The sequence below is a fragment of the Carassius auratus genome, chromosome 47 (assembly GCF_003368295.1).
Source record: "Carassius auratus strain Wakin chromosome 47, ASM336829v1, whole genome shotgun sequence".
In the NCBI taxonomy this organism is placed as follows: Eukaryota; Metazoa; Chordata; class Actinopteri; order Cypriniformes; family Cyprinidae; genus Carassius; species Carassius auratus.
Genome location: NC_039289.1, coordinates 12,823,323 through 12,838,599, shown reverse-complemented (window position 1 = coordinate 12,838,599; position 15,277 = coordinate 12,823,323). Strand labels below are relative to the sequence as shown.

General features: G+C 45.6%; 1 protein-coding gene across 1 annotated transcript in view; it reads right to left on the bottom strand.

Moving 5' to 3' along the window:
- Window positions 1-15,277, bottom strand: part of LOC113065145 (Fc receptor-like protein 5) — a 325,078-nt gene that overhangs the window by 36,388 nt on the left and 273,413 nt on the right. The window lies entirely within an intron of this gene.

Sequence of the window (15,277 nt, the reverse complement as noted above, 5' to 3'; positions counted from 1 at the left end):
ATTTAAGCTTTGTCAGTTTAAACATTTAAGAGCCAAAGGACGCAAGCTTGCACACGCAGTGAGAATAATTGTGCATGCACTTACCCGAAGCGTGCAAACCTGTGCCTCAGAAAGCATGCAAATATAAGCTCTCTCTGAAGTATTGTGTTTAAATGGACAAATTCAAACAAAAATTATGTCAAAAGGCCCATCTTGGTAAGTATCCTACAGCAAACATAGCCGGCTGAACATAGGCTTGCTGTATCAGTGCATTCTCTTAAAGTGTTTATATTAAACGAACAGCAACAACAAAGAAATCACTCACTGATCTTGATTAAAAAGCTTTTGTAACTTTAATAAAGAATTATTTTTTTATTTATACAGTCCAACATGCAATGCTGTTTTACATTTGATTACTTTATTCAATTTCTGTACCTAAAATCTTATGCTATACATGCCTTTGCTTGTAGTTGGATAGAATATTCTTCTTCTTTTTTTAATTAGAATGTATAGTTTTTTTCATAAACATAGCACATACCGAACTGTACCATAACTCTGAAACCTTGAAATAAAACCGAACCGTGAAACAGTTGAATTAGACAAAAAAAATCTTATACATTGCAATCCTTGGCATGTTTGTGTGCTGCTGTGCATCCCTGTTAGGATAAGCAGTGTGTACGCTCTTTAAATAACAAAGAAAAAAAATTGCACCAGACTTTAGACCAAGTTTGAGCTGGTCTATGGCGCAGTCTATTTTCAGCTCCTTAAAATAGCAATGCGCCTGAACACACCTCTTTTTTAGACCAGCACGCCCATGGGTGCAAAAATGAGCGCAAATGCATTTGCTAATTAAACGATGTGGCGCTGGATGGGGAAATACGAATGGCACCAGACTGAAACTAGCAAACAGACTTGCGCTGCACCTTGTGTCGCATTGTGCCAGGTTAGTTAAAGGGCCCAGCATCTCGTCAACATAGCGGAAGTGGCAACATCAAGAATAAAAGTTAAGCCTTAAGTTAATAAAAGTTAAGGAAGTAGTAAACCGAAAGCGCTCTGCCAACGTGTCAGAATAAAAGTCACCATTTGGTGTTTGCAAAGTTTTCGTTATTTTCTGTTAAATAAATACGTCAGCAGTCCGGCCGACCCCTTTGTCCTCTTCCTTGCCGCACATGAACTTACTACACTGGTGCCGAAACCCGGGAAGGAAGAAGGACTGCCGCCGCCATTAAAGCCTGTCCTCCATGCCGCTTGCGGATATCATCGCCTCCCTCGCGGTTCTGCAGCGCGAACAACACCAGGCCCTGCTTGACCTGAGGACCGATCAGGAGAGACGCTTCCAGGCCATCGTTCAGGCCCAGCAGGAGGACCGCGAGAGGTTCCGGAGCTGGATTGATCGGCAGGTTCGTCCTTCCTGGAGCTGTTCGAAAAGGCCTGCAGGTGACCCCGCGAGCAGTAGCGGGTGCGCCTCATTCCCCTGCTCTCCGGCGAGGTGGCCGCACAACAACTTCCGGTGGCAAACCTCCTGGTCTTCGACGACCTGAAGAGGGCCATCATCCAGCAGGATTGGCCGGTCCCCAGAGCAACATCGCCAGCGCTTCCGGTCCCTGGACTTGGGCGAGGCCGGCCGACCCTTCGCGATGGCCCAACAGCTCCGAGACTCCTGCCGCAAGTGGCTACTGGCCGAGGGAAGTGACGTGGAGCATGTCGTCGACCTGGTGGTGCTGGAGCAGTTCATCGCTCGGCTTCCCAAGAAGACGGTCGAGTGGGTCCAGTGCCACCGCCCCACATCGCTGGACTCGACCATCCATCTCTCTCTCTCCTTCTCTCTCTCCCCCCTCTCTCTCTCGCCCTGTCCCTCTCCCTCTCCCTAGGTCCCGTCCACCCGGCCCTCCTCGTGTCCCGCCCCAGGGGCGGGGTGGGATCGAACATGGACACTTCGTGAGCCCAAGGGCCCCTGCCTGCCGGTGGGGACAGTGCTTCCGTTTCTCCGCTCTCTCCGCGCCAATTCTCCAATCCACTCCCTGCCACTGGGGCGGCGGGTAGGTCTGGGCTGGCCTGTTCGCGTTGCGGGTACCCCGAGCATTTCGTGGACAGGTGTCCAGTGATGGAGGCGACATCCCGGACGTCCCACAGGTCACCCCCGGTCAGGCTGGCGAGTACCAAATACCTGTGAGTATCAAGGGGGGTACATATCCGGCCTTGGTGGATTCAGGATGCAACCAAACCTTAATCCATCAAAGCCTGATTCAACCGGAGGCATTGGATACAAGCCGCGTGGTTAAGGTGCGGTGCGTACGAGGGGATGTGGTGGAGTATCTGGTTGTCCCAATTATTATTCAATTCCGGAGACAAAAGCATAGTGTAGAGGTGGCGGTTAGTCCTCACCTTCGGCATCCGATAATTTTGGGAACGAATTGGCTCGCGTTTACGGTTTTATTGGGGTCATTATGTGCGGATGCCTCTTGGGGAAATAAGGCACGGAAGGACACCACGCGGGTACAGGTGGAAGAAACTGAGCCAGGACCGCTGGGGTCTGCTTCAGAGGAACTGAACTAAATTGGGAGACTGATTCTCTCGGAGCGTGATGACTTTCCTCTGGAGCAGTCTCAGGATGAGACGTTAAAGCATGCATTTCAACAGGTCTGCTCCATCGATGGCCAGCCTCTCCAACCTCCCTCCCGCTCACCTATCCGTATTTTGCCATTTTAAAAGACCGGTTGGACAAAAGTGAATATAACCCAATTGTTAATTCTGAAGAGCCGCAGGGAAATGCTTTTCCATGCGGCTCATTCTAACCCTATGGCGGGCCATTTGGGACAGGGAGCAACACTAAATCGCCTCATGACCCGTTTCTTTTGGCCGTGCATTCATGACAACGTGCGCAGGTGGTGCGCATCTTGTCCGGAATGTAAGTTGGTGAACCCACCGGCCGCCCCAAAAGCGCCTTTGCGCCCTCTTCCCTTAATGCAGGTCCCCTTCGAGAGAATTGGTATGGACCTCATCGAGCCATTAGAGCCATCGGCACGAGCACATTGCTTTGCATTAGTCATAGTAGATTATGCAACACGATATCCTGAAGCGTTGGCCCTCCACAACATTTCCGCTAAAAGTGTTGCGGATGCCCTGTTTCATCTTATCTCCCGGGTGGGGGTTCCAAAAGAAATCCTCACCGATCAGGGCACCGCGTTTATGTCACGTACGCTATGCGAACTGTACAGATTGTTGGGCATTAAATCGATTCGAACTAGCGTCTATCACCCACAAACCGACGGCCTGGTCGAAAGATTTAATCACACACTTCAATCCATGATCCGTAAGTTCGTTCACGAAGATGCCAAAAATTGGGAAAGGTGGCTAGAGCCCTTGTTATTCGCTGTGCGAGAGGGCCCGCAAGCCTCCATGGGGTTTTCCCCCCTCGAGCTTCTCTATGGACGCCAGCCCCGGGGGGTGCTCGATGTACTGAGAGAAACTTGGGAGGAGGGACCATCTCAGGGCAAAAACGAAATTCAGTATGTGCTGGACTTGAGAACAAAACTCCACACATTGGGGCGGCTATCACTGGAGAATTTGTTACAAGCCCAGGACCGCCAGAGCCAGCTGTATAACAAGGGAACTAGGTTACGCAAATTTGCACCGGGAGAGAAAGTACTTGTATTACTCCCAACGTCGAGCTCTAAATTAATGGCTAAGTGGCAGGGATGGTTTGAGGTCGCACGACAGGTTCTTAGATCTCGATTATGAGGTAATACGGTCCGATAGGAACGGGTCCCGTCAGATCTACCACCTCAACCTCCTTAAAGAATGAAATGAGGCGGAATCAGTGATGTTGGCAACGGTGATTGGGGGGGGGGGTGATCTCGGGCCAGAGGCAAATATCAAACCACAATCCCTCACCCTGGCTCCAGGTGGAGATAACCTCTCACCGTCCCAACTCAATGATTTAACGAAATTGCAGGCAGAGTTTGCCGACGTCTTCTTGCCCCTGCCGGGCCATACTAACCTCATTCAGCACCATATCGAGACCGAGCCGGGCGTGGTAGTTTGCAGCCGGCCGTATCGTTTACCTGAGCACAAGAAAAAAGTAGTTCAGGCTGAATTAGGCGCTATGCTGGACATGGGGGTAATAGAAGAATCTAATAGTAACTGGGCGAGCCCGATAGTTTTAATTCTGAAAACGGACGGCTCAGTGTTCTGTGTAGATTACTGCAAGGTGGATGCTGTGTCGAAATTCGAAGCATATCCAATGCCGCGGGTTGACGAGTTGCTTGATCGGCTAGGCACGGCTCGTTTTTATTCGACATTGGACTTAACAAAGGGCTACTGGCAGATCCCCTTGTCTCCATTGTCCAAAGAAAAGACAGCTTTCACAACGCTGTTTGGATTACACCAGTTTGTTACCCTTCTGCTTGGCTTGTTCGGGCCCCAGCTACCTTTCAGCACCTCATGGATAGGATTCTGCGGCCCCATGCTGCATATGCAGCTGCCTACCTGGATGATATCATTATATTTAGTAATGATTGGCAGCGGCATATGCAGCATCTGAGGGCTGTCCTGAGGTCGCTGAGGGGAGCGGGGCTCACGGCCAACCCAAAGAAGTGTGCGGTTGGGCGTGTGGAAGTAAGATATCTGGGCTTCCACTTGGGTATCCCCAAATTGATAAGACAGCCGCTATTGCGACCTGCCCGCGTCCCAAGACCAAAAAGGAGGTAAGGCAGTTCTTGGGGCTGGCGGGATATTATAGACAGTTTATTCCTAATTATTCGGACCTCACCAGCCCTTTGACTGACCTTACTAAAAAGGACGGAGCCGTCCTTACTGGACGGAGTCGTGTCAGCAGGCCTTTACTCAGGTCAAGGCTGCTCTGTGTGGTGGGCCGTTGTTAGACTCTCCTGATTTTTCTCTCCCTTTTCTGTTGCTGACAGACACGTCTGACAGGGGGCTGGGGGCAGTCCTGTCCTAGGAGATACATTAGCCGGAAGCTCTCGAAGAGAGAGGCTAAATACAGCACCATCGAAAAAGAATGCCTTGCCATAAGATGGGCCGTCCTCACTCTCCGCTATTATCACCTGGGGCGGGAGTTCACCCTCTGTTCGGACCACGCTCCACTGCAGTGGCTCCACCGTATGAAGGATACCAATGCGCAGATGACTGGTTGGTATCTAACTCTTCAGCCTTTTAAGTTCAAGGTGATCCACAGGCCAGGTGTTCAGATGGCAGTGGCCGACTTCCTCTCCAGAAGTGGGGGGGAGGGGCTGCAGGCCGGATGGCTCCCCGGCCTGAGACGGGCGGTGGGGGTATGTGGCAGGGGGGGGCGTGGTTTAGCGAAGTCTGCAGCAGACTGACGAACTACTGTGGCTTATCAGCCTGCCACACTCATGAAGCTGCCCACTAGTTTGCAGCACCCGCAGCAAGTTCCAGTTCCAGCAGTACCAGAGCCCATGCAGGTGGATTTTACAAGGCTCTCTCCCTCTGAACGTGCTCACCATCTTGCAGTAGGTCTCTGCCTCTTTTGTGCAGCCATGAACCATTACATCAGAACCTGCCCTGACCAACCCTCATCAAGGGCTATTTGACCAAGAAGAAGAGTGATGCCTTCAGTGTGAATCTACAATTTTCATAGTCATGAAAATAAAGAAAACTCTTTGAATGAGAAGGTGTGTCCAAACTTTTGTTCTGTACTGTATGTAAAATAAAATCAACAATGCAGTAAAAAAAAAGTGGACAGCAAGGAAGGGGTTACACTCTAAAACATCAAGCATGTAAAATGGATACATCCACTCACTCACACTTACACACACTCACATAACCATATAGCCAAAATGAGTCAGAAGACTGAAAAAAGGTTAAAATTAGACCAAAGCTCTGATAAAGCATTCCTGTTAATTTTTGTCATATATTTATAGAATTTTAGTGGTGGGCATAGATTAATTTTTTTAATCTAGATTAATCTCACTGTGATCTTGAAATTAATCTAGATTAATCTAGATTAAAATGGCTCATTCGAGTTCTGCCGAAGGCATTCAGAATATGTGTTACCCAAAGAAAATTGACAAAGTAAGTCTTTGACAAGGGGTTTATCAAGCTAGTTGGTGCATTAGAAAAGGGGCTCATCTCCTGTTTCCAAAATGCATCAGAAAGTGCTTGAAAAAGCTATAAACTAATTCCACATTGCACAAGGTGCAAACAACATTACTCCTGTTTCACACAAATGTTTAAGTTTTTTTTTTTTTTTTCAAGTTTGTAGGTGTCAAGGTACAGAAACCAAATAATAGCACTGGATAGTCTTCAATGTAAAAATGAAATATACAATCAAACCTACATTTATTCAGACACCTTCAACATTTCTCACATTATTACAGTTTTGCTATATATATCAAAAATTATATCTGGTTTCTGAATAATTTTTGGTTTGACTGTTCAGTCAAGAGCAGTCAAGAGCAGAAATTCAGTCAAGAGCAGTGAGTGATTTTCATTTTCATTTTCTTGGATTAACATTACAGCAGCCAGTAGCTAAATTAGGTGCGGTCACTTTAAGAGACCATGAACACATCCAATATAATACACATCCCATTTTTCCCTCAACTGTTTACTTTCACTTAAGAAATAACTGACAGTTTTTTCGAGCATAGTTTCCAAGGTGGATATTTTGACATATTTTGTATGTATTTGTCGGCACAAGAGCAAAAATAAGCAAATTCGATGTTCAAGTGTTTTGAGACGCCTTTCTCTGCGCGAGCCCTGAACACCAGAACACTGTGGTGTTGAATTGGGCTCTTTCACATCTTTTTGTTTGTTCAAACTGCGATTTGCATTTGTTCGTTCGGGTGCAGGAGGAACTTCGAGGTGAACTTCACAGAAGAGAGCTCAGTTCAGTGTCACTGTCCGTGATACGCGGCTCTCTCTCTCTCGTGCGCACCTAACGGCACGCACTACTCCGTTCAGCTTTTCCGCGTCTTGTGTCCGGATGCTTTAATGTTTAAATCGACAAGTGGTACGGTTTAAAACGATTCAGTTCGATTTGGTGAGCTGTTTCAAAAAGATCCGGTTACATCGAATGATTCGTTTGCGAACCGGATATCACAAACTGCTTTGTTTTTAACTGTCTTACAACAGAAACGGAAGAGAAGACAATGCTGAATAAAGTCGTAGTTTTTGCTATTTTTGGACCAAAATGTATTTTCTAATTGACCCTCTGATGTCACACTACTTTGATGATGTTTTTCTTACCTTTCTGGACATGGACAGTGTACCGTACACACAGCTTCAATGGAGGGACTGAGAGCTCTCGGACTAAATCTAAAATATCTTAAACCGTATTCCAAAAATAAACGGGTTTGAAACAACATGAGGGTAAGTTATTAATGACATAATTTTGCAAATTGGGTGAACTAACCCTGTAACCATTTTTTTTTTTTTACAAAAAGTTAGTCAAAGGAATTGTGATTGTCCTTTAGGTTAATCATTTGAAATAGTAAAAATGTCACACCCAGGGGCGGCTATGCTTTGACTAAGCCACACCCCTTCTCAACTTCCACCTGGAGGAGGTCCCCAAAGCCAACCCAATGGCCAAACAACACGAGAACAAGTAAGTGATAAAACAATCTTTATTTAAATATTTAAAAATAGCTTGGGGAATAGGGAAAGGGCAATTAAAACTAAACTCTGACTCGGCCCTCCAGATGGGCTATGGCCGGGAAGAGGTCAGGGAGCAAAGGGGCCACGGGGATCCGGGGCGTGGGACTCGGGGCCCGGCCAGAGTCTTAGGTATCCGTAGCGCCCTCCTTCTTCCTCCTCTTCGCTGAATACAACTCACGGTAAGTACTGGTTCACACAGTTCGTTCTCGGGGTGCTCACTCTCTTTCTCTTCCTCCACAGGCAACGGCTGGGACGCAAAGGCACAGTTAATTCGGCTTGGTTTTGCTCTCACCTCTTCGCTGATTGCAGCTCACAGTAAGTACTGGTTCACACAGTTCGTTCCTTGGGTGCTCACTCGCTTTCTCTTTCTCCACAGGCAGCGGCGTAAGTACAGGTTTCCTCGGTCTCTCCTCGTGTTACCCACTCTCTCTCCTTTTCTCTCCACAGGTATCAACTTGGGCACAATAGCACAGTTAGTTTGCTTTGAATGGCTCTCACCTCTGGGCTGGACACAGAGTACTGTAAGTACAGGTTTCGCTCTATTTCTCCTCGCGTTATCCACTCTCTCTCCTCCTCTCCACAGGTATCAACTTGGACACAAAACACAGTTACTCTGCTTTGGATGGCTTTCACCTCTTCGCTGATTGCAGCTCACAGTAAGTACTGGTTCACACAGTTCGTTCCTTGGGTGCTCACTCGCTTTCCCTTTCTCCACAGGCAGCGGCGTAAGTACAGGTTTCCTCGGTCTCTCCTCGTGTTACCCACTCTCTCTCCTTTTCTCTCCACAGGTATCAACTTGGGCACAATAGCACAGTTAGTTTGCTTTGAATAGCTCTCACCTCTGGGCTGGACACAGCGTACTGTAAGTACAGGTTTCGCTCTATTTCTCCTCGCGTTATCCACTCTCTCTCCTCCTCTCTACAGGTATCAACTTGGACACAAAACACAGTTACTCTGCTTTGGATGGCTTTCACCTCTGGGCTGGACACAGCGTACTGTAAGTACAGGTTTCGCTCTATTTCTCCTCGCGTTATCCACTCTCTCTCCTCCTCTCTACAGGTATCAACTTGGACACAAAACACAGTTACTCTGCTTTGGATGGCTTTCACCTCTGGGCTGGACACAACGTACCGTAGGTACAGGGTTCGCTCTATTCCTCCTCGTGTTATTCACTCTCTCTCCTTTTCTCTCCACAGGTATCAACTTGGGCACAATAGCACAGTTAGTTTGCTTTGAATGACTCTCACCTCTGGGCTGAACACAGCGTACTGTAAGTACAGGTTTCCTCTGTTTCTCCTTGTGTTACTCACTCTCTTTTTCCTTTTCTCTCCACAGGTATCAGATTGGACACAAAGCACAGTTAGTTTGCTTTGAATAGCTCCCACCTCTGGGCTGAACACAGCGTACCGTGCTATCTCCGGAGATCTGAAGCACGCTCACAACATATACTGTACTGAACTAGGCTAGAACCAGCAGTCTCCTTGTCGCTGTTGGACAGTGTTTTCTCTACTTCCTGTTGGCCTTCTTTAGCTAATCATAGCTCCATGTAGCTGTTTTTATTTTATATTTTTTCTCTATAATCTTTCTTACTATCACTGTCTGTTTGTTTGTTTTTTTAATTGTAAAATATAACTTAATTCACACCATATTTCTGATATTACCGATCAATCTTATCAGATTAACTTTGATCGTTCACTCTTCCGTGACTGCAGCACACCTGCAAAGCGTTAGCACTCGTTAGCTTGTCATTAGCGTTTTCTTTTCTCCTCTCCTCTCCTCTCTCACACTGCAGTTTTCCACAAGTTCATCAAACAACCGCAGTAAGAATATTTCATGAAGCACGGTGAGTAATGGCTTCTCCTACAATTGTTATTTGCACCTCTTGCCACATGTACAGTTTATCTATCTCTGTCGCTGATGAGGGATTCACATGTGATAAATGCAGGGAAACAGTTAGGCTGACAGAGAAGATTTCAGAATTAGAGACACGCATCCAAACTTTAATTGAGGACAGTAAGAATGTTAGGGCTCTAGATATGGCTTTGGATGCGTCTAGCTCAGGGATTCCTGTACATTGTCCGGTTCCAGCAGAGCCCCTGCAGCAGGGCAACTGGGTGACGGTGAGGCAGCGTAGTCGTGGGTCAAAACACCGCTCTTCTGTTCCGATCAAAACATTAAACAGGTTCTCCCCACTCAGTGATGCACCCACTGAGAAACCTGATGAAAGTGCTCTAGTTATTGGCGATTCTATTGTACGGAACGTGAATATAGAGACACCAGCCACCATAGTCAAATGTTTACCGGGAGCCAGAGCGCCTGACATCTTGGCAAATTTAAAAGTGCTGGCTAATGCTAAACGTAAATACAGTAAGATTGTTATTCATGCCGGCGCTAATGATGTTCGACTTCGCCAGTCGGAGATCACTAAAAATAACTTTAAAGAGGTGTGTGAACTTGCAAGCACGATGTCAGACACTGTAATATGCTCTGGTCCCCTCCCTGCTTACCGTGGTGATGAGATGCATAGCAGATTGTCATCACTCAATGGCTGGATGTCTAAGTGGTGCCCACAGAATAACATAGGTTATATAGACAATTGGACGAGCTTTTGGGGCAGACCTGACCTGTTTAAAAGAGATGGTCTTCATCCCTCCTGGGGTGGCGCCACTCTTCTCTCTAGAAATATGGCAAATAGTCTTAGTGTTTATACTTGGCTAACTGGGGCCCAGGTCAGGAAGCAGACAGACTGGCTAAACCGACCGTCTGCTAGCTGCCTCCCGTCACAGAGGTCAGTTAATTCTCAGCACATAGAGACTCTTTCACCTAGATATCACACTATATAGACTGTGTCTGTTCCACGAACTAGAAAATACAAAAAACGTCCAAACCAAGTTAAGGTTAACAATTTAATTGAGGTTCAACAAATAAAAAACAAATGCAATATGGATAAACAAATGATAAAGATTGGCTTATTGAATATCAGATCCATTTCTAAGAAAACACTTTTTGTAAATAATATGATAACTGATCATAATATAGATGTGCTCTGCTTGACAGAAACCTGGCTAAAACCTGATGATTACATTATTTTAAATGAGTCCACCCCCCAAGATTATTGTTATAAACACGAGCCGCGTCTAAAAGGCAAAGGGGGAGGTGTTGCTTCAATTTATAATAACGTTTTCAGGATTTCTCAGAGGGCAGGCTTCAAGTATAACTCGTTTGAAGTAATGGTGCTTCATATAACATTATCCAGAGAAACCAATGTTAATGATAAATCCCCTGTTATGTTTGTACTGGCTACTGTATACAGGCCACCAGGGCACCATACAGACTTTATTAAAGAGTTTGGTGATTTTACATCCGAGTTAGTTCTGGCTGCAGATAAAGTCTTAATAGTTGGTGATTTTAATATCCATGTCGATAATGAAAAAGATGTATTGGGATCAGCATTTATAGACATTCTGAACTCTATTGGTGTTAGACAACATGTTTCAGGACCTACTCATTGTCGAAATCATACTCTAGATTTAATACTGTCACATGGAATTGATGTTGATAGTGTTGAAATTATTCACCCAAGTGATGATATCTCAGATCATTATTTAGTTCTGTGTAAACTTCATATAGCCAAAATTGTAAATTCTACTTCTTGTTACAAGTATCGAAGAACCATCACTTCTACCACAAAAGACAGCTTTTTAAGTTATCTTCCTGATGTATCCGAATTCCTTAGCATATCCAAAACCTCAGAACAACTTGATGATGTAACAGAAACTATGGACTCTCTCTTTTCTAGCACTTTAAATACAGTTGCTCCTTTACGCTTAAGAAAGGTTAAGGAAAACAGTTTGACACCATGGTATAATGAGCATACTCGCACCCTAAAGAGAGCAGCCCGAAAAATGGAGCGCAGCTGGAGGAAAACAAAACTAGAGGTATTTCGTATTGCTTGGCGGGAAAGTAGCATATCCTACCGAAAAGCATTAAAAACTGCTAGATCTGATTACTTTTCTTCTCTTTTAGAAGAAAACAAACATAACCCCAGGTATTTATTCAATACAGTGGCTAAATTAACGAAAAATAAAGCCTCAACAAGTGTTGACATTTCCCAACACCACAGCAGTAATGACTTTATGAACTACTTTACTTCTAAAATCGATACTATTAGAGATAAAATTGCAACCATTCAGCCGTCAGCTACAGTTTCGCATCAGACAGTGCACTATAGACCCCCTGAGGAACAGTTCCACTCATTCTCTACTATAGGAGAGGAAGAATTGTATAAACTTGTTAAATCATCTTAACTTACAACATGTATGTTAGACCCTATACCATCTAAGCTCTTAAAAGAGGTGCTTCCAGAAGTCATAGGTCCTCTTCTGACTATTATTAATTCCTCATTGTTATTAGGACATGTCCCCAAAACCTTCAAACTGGCTGTTATTAAGCCTCTCATAAAAAAGCCACAACTTGACCCCAGAGAACTAGTTAATTATAGACCAATCTCGAATCTCCCTTTTCTGTCCAAGATACTAGAAAAGGTGGTATCCTCACAATTATATTCCTTCTTAGAGAAAAATGGTATATGTGAGGATTTCCTGTCAGGATTTAGACCGTATCATAGTACTGAAACTGCTCTCCTTAGAGTTACAAATGATCTGCTCTTATCATCTGATCGTGGGTGTATCTCTCTATTAGTTTTATTGGATCTTAGTGCTGCGTTTGACACAATTGACCACAACATTCTTTTGCATAGACTTGAACACTTTGTTGGCATCAGTGGAAGTGCATTAGCATGGTTTAAATCGTACTTATATGACCGCCATCAGTTCGTAGCAGTGAATGAAGATGTATCATATCGATCACAAGTGCAGTATGGAGTACCTCAAGGCTCAGTTCTAGGGCCGCTACTCTTCACGCTTTATATGTTACCCTTGGGAGATATCATCAGGAAACATGGTGTTAGCTTTCACTGTTATGCTGATGATACGCAGCTCTATATTTCCTCGCAGCCCGGTGAAACACACCAATTTGAAAAACTAATGGAATGCATAGTCGATATAAAAAATTGGATGACGAGTAATTTCTTACTGCTAAATTCAGAAAAAACAGAGGTGTTAATCATAGGGCCTAAAAACTCTACTTGTAATAACCTAGAACACTGTCTAAGACTTGATGGTTGCTCTGTCAATTCTTCGTCATCAGTTAGGAACCTAGATGTGCTACTTGATTGCAATCTTTCCTTAGAAAGCCACGTTTCTAGCATTTGTAAAACTGCATTTTTCCATCTCAAAAATATATCTAAATTACGGCCTATGCTCTCAATGTCAAATGCAGAAATGTTAATCCATGCATTTATGACTTCAAGGTTAGACTACTGTAATGCTTTATTGGGTGGTTGTTCTGCACGCTTGGTAAACAAACTACAGCTAGTCCAAAATGCAGCAGCAAGAGTTCTTACTAGAACCAGGAAGTATGACCATATTAGCCCGGTCCTGTCCACACTGCACTGGCTCCCTATCAAACATCGTATAGATTTTAAAATATTGCTTATTACTTATAAAGCCCTGAATGGTTTAGCACCTCAGTATTTGAATGAGCTCCTTTTACATTATACTCCTCTACGTCCGCTACGTTCTCAAAACTCAGGCAATTTGATAATACCTAGAATATCAAAATCAACTGCGGGCGGCAGATCCTTTTCCTATTTGGCGCCTAAACTCTGGAATAACCTACCTAACATTGTTCGGGAGGCAGACACACTCTTGCAGTTTAAATCTAGATTAAAGACCCATCTCTTTAACCTGGCATACACATAACATACTAATATGCTTTTAATATCCAAATCCGTTAAAGGATTGTTAGGCTGCATTAATTAGGTAAACTGGAACCGGAACACTTCACATAACACCGTACTTTCTACATCATTAGAAGAATGGCATCTACGCTAATATTTGTCTGTTTCTCTCTTGTTCCGAGGTCACCGTGGCCACCAGATCCAGTCTGTGTCCAGATCAGAGGGTCACTGCAGTCACTCGGATCCAGTACGTATCCAGACCAGATGGTGGATCAGCACCTAGAAAGGACCTCTACTGCCCTGAAAGACAGCGGAGACCAGGACAACTAGAGCCCCAGATACAGATCCCCTGTAAAGACCTTGTCTCAGAGGAGCACCAGGACAAGACCACAGGAAACAGATGATTCTTCTGCACAATCTGACTTTGCTGCAGCCTGGAATTGAACTACTGGTTTCGTCTGGTCAGAGGAGAACTGGCCCCCCAACTGAGCCTGGTTTCTCCCAAGGTTTTTTTCTCCATTCTGTCACCGATGGAGTTTCGGTTCCTTGCCGCTGTCGCCTCTGGCTTGCTTAGTTGGGGTCACTTCATCTACAGCGATATCGTTGACTTGATTGCAAATTAAAACAGACACTATTTCAACTGAACAGAGATGACATCAATGAATTCAATGATGAACTGCCTTTAACTATCATTTTGCATTATTGAGACACTGTTTTCCAAATGAATGTTGTTCAGTGCTTTGGCGCAATGTATTTTGTTTAGAGCACTATATAAATAAAGGTGATTGATTGATTGATTGACTTGTCCTCCCGCGACGGAGTGCGTGAAGGCGGGGGTTTATCTGACAGGGCACACGGCAATACACAGCAATATACAGCACCACGTCAAAATTTTAGGTTTTCACAGCACGAAGACTCACCCACCACACTCAGTGTACGAAAAGGACACCCGTCTTCCTTCACTTTGCTTGGTTCGGATCTGGCGATGGAATATGCGGCCTAGCTAGAGATGTCGTCGTTGTGACTACTTCAATAAGTATTCCTTCGGCTCTCCCACCACGCTATATTAGGGGTAGGGCCGCCCTCCTCCTCCTGGGGAGATCTACACAACGCCAGGTCAATATACAGGGCACTTTCGGCTTGCTCTTAGTACTCACATCAATGCCGCTTCCAATCCCCTTTTTCACGTCGTCTCAATTCGCCGTATAATCCGTTCACTTCTCAACCTTTAAGGTTCGCGATGTCTTCACAATCATACAATTCCAGCCTGAGGGAGAGAGAGAGTTAGACAGCCACCAGCAGCGCACCAAGATGGCTCCCAGACTGTGAAATAACTTGGCCTTAAGTACTGCCTTGTCCAGCGTATCCTCCAATCACCAACCGCTCTCCCTAACTAGGCACAGGTGCATCGAATTCCCTGATTTTCCCTCTTACGGCGCTACCGGACGTTCCGGTGTTCTGTTTTTCCGGTCCGGGCGGAAACACTTCCGGGCGGAACCAAACTTCCCGAATTTTGGTTCCGCCCCTAAAGATCGTCACCTTGTGACATCCTCCCCCGCCAATCCGTTCTAGTCCCTAGAACGTCCTCGGGCTGTCCACTCACCATAGCGGGCAGGGGGTCGGCCTCGGTTCTCTCGCTGGGATCGTCTCACTGGTGAATCGGGCTCAGCTTGTTCAGGGGCTGCTTCTGGTTCTCTCGGGGCGATCGGGGGTGGTGCCACCACGGGTCTCCCTGGTACCACAGCCCAACCTTCAATCCAGGGGGCCACTGGTACAGGTTCCGTGGGGACTTCTTCCACGGCTTCAGGGTAGTTAGGGCATGGGCGAATCATGTTCCGGTGCACCACACGGTCGGGGCCCGAC